The sequence below is a fragment of the Peromyscus maniculatus genome, chromosome 11 (genome assembly GCF_049852395.1).
Source record: "Peromyscus maniculatus bairdii isolate BWxNUB_F1_BW_parent chromosome 11, HU_Pman_BW_mat_3.1, whole genome shotgun sequence".
Classification (NCBI taxonomy): domain Eukaryota; kingdom Metazoa; phylum Chordata; class Mammalia; order Rodentia; family Cricetidae; genus Peromyscus; species Peromyscus maniculatus.
The window spans coordinates 64,867,814-64,873,813 of NC_134862.1; positions in this window are offsets into that span (position 1 = coordinate 64,867,814).

Here is a 6,000-nt window from a genome sequence, read left to right on the forward strand (position 1 = left end):
TACACCCATCCTGAGGGCCCAGCACAGGCTTCAGAAGCCTCTGTTCCAGCTCTTCTCTGATGGCTCCCCCCCTCAGGATCAAGGGGGGCCTGTGCCATTCTCTAGAACACCCCTGGTACTGTGGCTGTAGAATCCCTAACACAAAGCCAGAAATCTCCCTTCAGAGCCTCTTCTCCTTGTCCATTTTCCTTTGGGTGCATGGTGCCCCTTGCATGGGCCCCAACAGTGGCCCCAAGGCAGCTTTGTAGAGATGTGTGAACAGAACGTGAATGTGTAAGTTCAGTGTCTGGGTCCCCGAGGAGGCGATGGAGGAAGAGGATTGTGTCATGAGCTGGAGCCCACTCTTCCACGCCCTTTCTTTGACATTGCAAACCCAGCTGTCCTTGTCAGTACCAGAGTTCTGTGTCAAGGTAGAAGGAGAAACATATTTTACTCAATCGTTTCCTCATTTGATAACTTCAAGGTACAATATTTAGACAAAGGGTGTGTGAGCTCAATTTGTCTTCCTGCCCAGGGTCCCATAGGTGTGGGGATAGGCTGGGTGGCAGAGCTAGGGTGTGGGCCTAGGAGACCTGTCTGAGGCTCGCTAGCCATGCTGTGTCTGGAGAGCTTTGTGTTCTGGGGCCTGTGCTGTATCTGGAGAGCTTTGTGTTCTGGGGCCTGTCCCATTCCAGCAGAGGGATGCTCTGCATGCTGGCTGTGCTTTCCTGTCTTCTGCTTGCCCCTCCAGGATAGCTCCAATATCGGGTAACTCCAGGGTCACTCCCACTGGGGGTCTTCGGCTGCTGTCCATCAACTGCCCACCATTGACCCCACCGAGGGGTTCAAAGCATGTGCCTTGGGCTCTCATCCCAGCGCCCCATCTTAGTAGCCGTGCAGCTTGGGCAAATTACTTAATCTCTTCACCTGTTCTGTGTCCTATCTTCAAGGATTAAAGGGAAAGTCTGCACACCCAATAAGTGGATGACTGTTCCTTCCCATCACCATACCCTCTAGTGTTTGCTGGGGGCCAGTGCCGTTCAACACAGCTGTCCCAGGGAAGCACAGGGCAGGCAGGAATAGGTATCAGTGAAGAGCAACAGACATTTCTAATGGTAAGCACTGCTTTGTAGGCAGAGGGAGCTAAAAGGGACAAGGTGGCAGTTTTTCCTGTCAGTGCTCAGAGCCAGATTCTTCTGTGCAGTCCTGGAACTTGGTTGGTCACGCCACTGCTCCGCTTCCCTTTACAATTCTCCTGCCTCTGACCTGTCGGTCTGCTTCTCCCCTTGGCTAGCAACAGCTGCACCACACAGAAGACATGTACATAATAGACATGCAGGCTGTTTCATGTTAGGTTCTTTGTGATGGCTAAATACGGAGCATTCCTCGACAAGAGTTTAATTCCTCACGTTGAGAAATGAAGGCTGCCTCTCAACTCGTTATGACAGTCACCTTAAGCAAGAAGTTGCTGTAGGTGGAGCTGAAGGAAGCACGGGGATTTCTGAAGAACTGGTGTGTGTCAAGATTGACATTCTTTTCTGTGTTCTAGTTGGGCACACGTGGGCTGATCAGAAGTCGAGTGGTGGAACTGAACCCACGTGGCTTATCCTGGACTTAGTGGCCCTCTCAGGTCTGAGACCTGTTGACTTGGTTTTCTCTTCCCTGCTGTGACATCAAAAAGTCAGGCTTTAATAGCCCATTTTCCACAGAAACAATCCAAATTTAGGATCCAAGCCTCATTATATAGTTGCTGGGAGAAATTTAGGATCTGGGGCCTAATGGTGGTGGGTTGTATGTATATAGATAGACACAATGTTATAGTTCTTGATCTGATTATGTGAATTTAAATCCTCTATCATCTACTAGCTAATGATCTGGGCAAGTTAATTATCCTCCTATGCCTCAGTCACCTCATCTACTAAATAGGCGACTAATAGTATCTGTTTCATGGGGTAATTGTGGGCTAAGTGAATGAATACATAAAACACTTAGGGCTGTGACTGGCGAGATAAATATTCATGTCACTTATCTTATTAGTCATCTCAAAGGAAGCAGGCCAGAGGCTGGGGAAAATGGTGCTGCCACATGGTCGTTTTTAATAGCCTCTGAGTGGTTCTGATGCTGGCCTGGGCATAGGCATGTGATGAGAACACAGGCCTGGGCCTTTCAGCATGCACAGGTGTCTGGCTCTCTTCCGGACAAATGGAGAGGGATCTACAGATTTTAAGGATTCTTGGGACCTTGGCTAGAGTTTTGTGGTCTGGGAACTGAGGTTACCCTCAGGGCTTCATCAGAAAAGACGAACCGTGTTCTCAAAGAGAAATGGCAATGGCCACAAGTAAACCTAGTGTAGAGGCTTCTGGGGAGGAGCTTGACTTTGTGAGTCAGGGTGCTCCAGAGGAGTCCAGGTTGTGTTGCTTCGGAGCGCTGAGTTTTCAAAGTCTACAGAAATTCTAAATTTCAGTTTTGTCCTCCTGTGAAATGGGGTGTGCTTTGTACGCATTTCTTGTTAAGGACGAAATTTATGGTGAGTACTAAATGTTCAGTGGTCATAAGCTAGGGCTCAATGTGAAGTCCTACCTCTTGATAAACTTTTGGAGAGTCTGAGAAACATACTTGTCTGTGATATGGGACAGCATTGTCCAGGGGAGAGGCTGATGAGCAATGGAGACAGAAACAATCCAAGCATAAGAGGGTGTCTACACACCTCTAGCAGGACCAGTACTTTCTTTCTTTCCTTCCTTTTTTTTTTTGTTTGTTTGTTTGTTTGTCTGTTTGTTTTTTGAGACAGGGCTTCTCTGTGTAGTCTTGGCTGTCCTGGAACTCGCTCTGTAGACCAGGCTGGCCTCAAACTCAGAGATTCCCTGCCTCTGCTTCTCAAGTGCTGGGATTAAAGGCATGTGCCACCACCACCTGGCACTTTACCGTTTCCAAACCTATAGGGACCGAGAACATTCCCTTGGTTATGATTAAGTGCCTCAAGTAGCAAAGAAGCCTCATGGCAGGAGCCAATAGGCCTTCTGAAGCCCTATCCGGCTATTCCGTGATCATACCTATCATCACAGTGGCCACTGCCTAGTTGCCAAAGGACTGCTATGAGAAATAATTTATTTAATGAGGTTTAAAATAGCCACAGTATGACCAGACGATGGTGGTGCACGCCTTTAATCCCAGCACTCAGGAGGTAGAGGTAGGCGAATCTTTGAGTTCAAGGCCAGCCTGGTCTATAGAATGAGTTCCAGGACAGCCAGGACTGCTTCACAGAGAAACCCTGTCTCGAAAAACCAAAACAAACAAACAAACAAAAATCCATAGTGTGATCTTACCATCTCTCCTTGTTTCTACTCCCCAGCTCTAGACCACAAGTTTCCCTTCACATATGACACCTCCTGTGCCTCTTAAGGGTTTCTTGAGTACCACTCGATTGTCTTTCCAGTCTATCAATAACCTGGAGAAAATGGCCCCCAAAGGGAGTGGCACTATTTGGAGGTGTGGCTTTGTTGAAGGATGTATGTCACTGGTGTGGGGTGGGGAGGGTGGGCTTTGAGGTCTCCTTTGCTCATGCTATGTTCAGTGTGGCACACAGATCATTTCCTGTTGCTTGCAAGATGTAGAACTCTGAGCTACCTCTCCAGCACCACCCTGATGATAATAAGGGTGAAACTGTAAGCAGCCACCCAATGAAATGTTTTCTTTATAAGAGTTGCCGTGGTCATGATGTCTCTTCACAGCAATAGAAACCCTAACTAAGACAGGGAGTCTAGCCTTAGCCTTCCTCGTCTCTGTCAGTGGTGTGCCAGCCACACAGACCAGGTCTATCACCCACATTCCTTCCAGGAGCAGGTCTGCAGCCTCACTCTAAAGACACCCTCTCTCTCTGTACCTTCTGCTCGCGGTACCTCGAAGCCTAAGCCATCACCGTCCAGAAGAACATCTTAATTCATGTCTTGATCCCTTACAGTGCACTCTGCACCTGGCCTCATCATGCCTACAGCTCTCTAAGGCGACACAGAGATCTCACATCAACCCCACATGTTACCTTGACCTGTGAAGCTGGTCTCCTGCCCTCCCTTGCATACCATGCAATAGCCATGCTGGCTTTTGCTATTGCTCATTTCCATGCTCTTCGCTCAAATCTCTTCACTGCTGGCCCCGTCTCATTATTCACATTTCCAGTGTCACTTTCTCTAAAGGCACTCCCTGACTCTTACGTGGTGCTTGTGTGTTGCTTGTGTGTTGTGTTGCCTCCTCGATACCGTAGTGCTGAATGCAAACTCTTGGACTAGGAACCGTCTTTGTCTATCTACGTAGAAGAGTGCCAGGACATTGTTGCTACTTGCAAAATGAATGAGCGAGTCGGCCCTTGAAGGAGTATTACTTAATGACATCCTTTACTTATTTACATACATGTTGCTTTCCCCTCTGCACTCCACTGTAAGTCATGCAAGGGCAAGAACTGTCTTCCTGGGACATGTGAACACCTGGCTAATGAATGAGTTCAAGAATAATGGCTCCTTCTCTGGTGCTCACAGGCCCAAGGGTGGAGGGAAGGAAGAGGGAGTGCTCATAGCCTTCTGGTCATGGCAGAGCATGTGGGAGCATGTGGGCACGATGATGCAACAGGTCAGCAATTACTACTCAGTTACACCTTTACGTATCCACAAACTAATAATTTTGACAAGAAAGGCAGCCGCTTAGGATGTAGTTGCATTGGTAAGCACTGCTGCTGTGAACCAAACGGCCGTTTCCCATCTGCTTCCTCAGCCCCGGAATCGATCTTGAGAAGCTGCAGGTTCTGGAGACTTGCTTCCGAGTCTCCTTCACCATCCCAGCGGGGCTCTGTGACCCCCAGTTCTGCCAACGACATATGACATACGAGCGGAAGTTGGCTGGGAACTTGTACTTTCTGGAGCTTGAAACCCAGGCCTTGTGCATGTTAGCAAGTTTCTAAGCCTCCAGGACTGAGAACAGCCCCCTGGCGGATCACTGAGTCAGCATCCCAGCTCCTTAACGCCTGGGGAAGAGTCTCCGGTGATAAACTGCTTTGCCACACACGCAGGGGGACTTGAGTTTGACCCCCAGCACTCCTGTAGAAAAACTGCACATGGTAGGATGGGCTTATGATCCCAGTGCTAGGGGAGCAGACACAGGCAGCCCCAGAGTTTCCGGGCAGTCAACCCAGTCTCCTCTATGAGCATCCTCAGTGGAGAGACCTTGTCTAAAAAGGCCCGGTGGACAACGCCTGAGGAACGACACCAGAAGCTGACCTCTGCCTACACATAAACACGCATGTGTGTACATGTGTACCTGTACACTGTTGCTAGAGTTTTCCTGCCTTGCCCACAATCAGGACAAATCTTTGTCACCCGCCAGTCCCACAGCTGCTCAGACCCAACCGAGTAAACACAGAGACTTATATTGCTTACAAACTGTATGGCCATGGCAGGCTTCTTGTTAACTGTTCTTATAGCTTAAATTAATCCATTTCTATAAATCTATACCTTGCCACGTGGCTCGTGGCTTACTGCCATTTTCACATGCTGCTTGTCCTGGTGGTGGCTGGCAGTGACTCCTTCTGCCTTCCTGTTCTTTCTTTTCTCCTCTCTGTTAGTCCCGCCTATACTTCCTGCCTAGCCACAGACCAATCAGTGTTTTATTTATTGACCAATCAGAGCAACACATTTGCCATACAGACCATCCCACAGCAGTACACACAAATATGTGTCCCTGTACACATACAAATAACACTTTTTAAATTGTATTACCATGTTTTTGGTTTTATGAATATATTCTCTTATGCTTATATGAGTAATTTAACATATATTTTTTGTTACAATTTTTGTAGGGTTGGGAACTGAAACCAGTTCCATGTACATGCTAGTCAAGTTTTCTAATGTTATTTTAAAGATTTATTTTATTTTGAAATTATGTAAGTATGTTTGTGGGTATGTGCATGTAAGTACAGGCAACTGTGGAGTCCAGAAGAGGGCACCTGATCCCCTAGAACTGGAGTTACAGGTG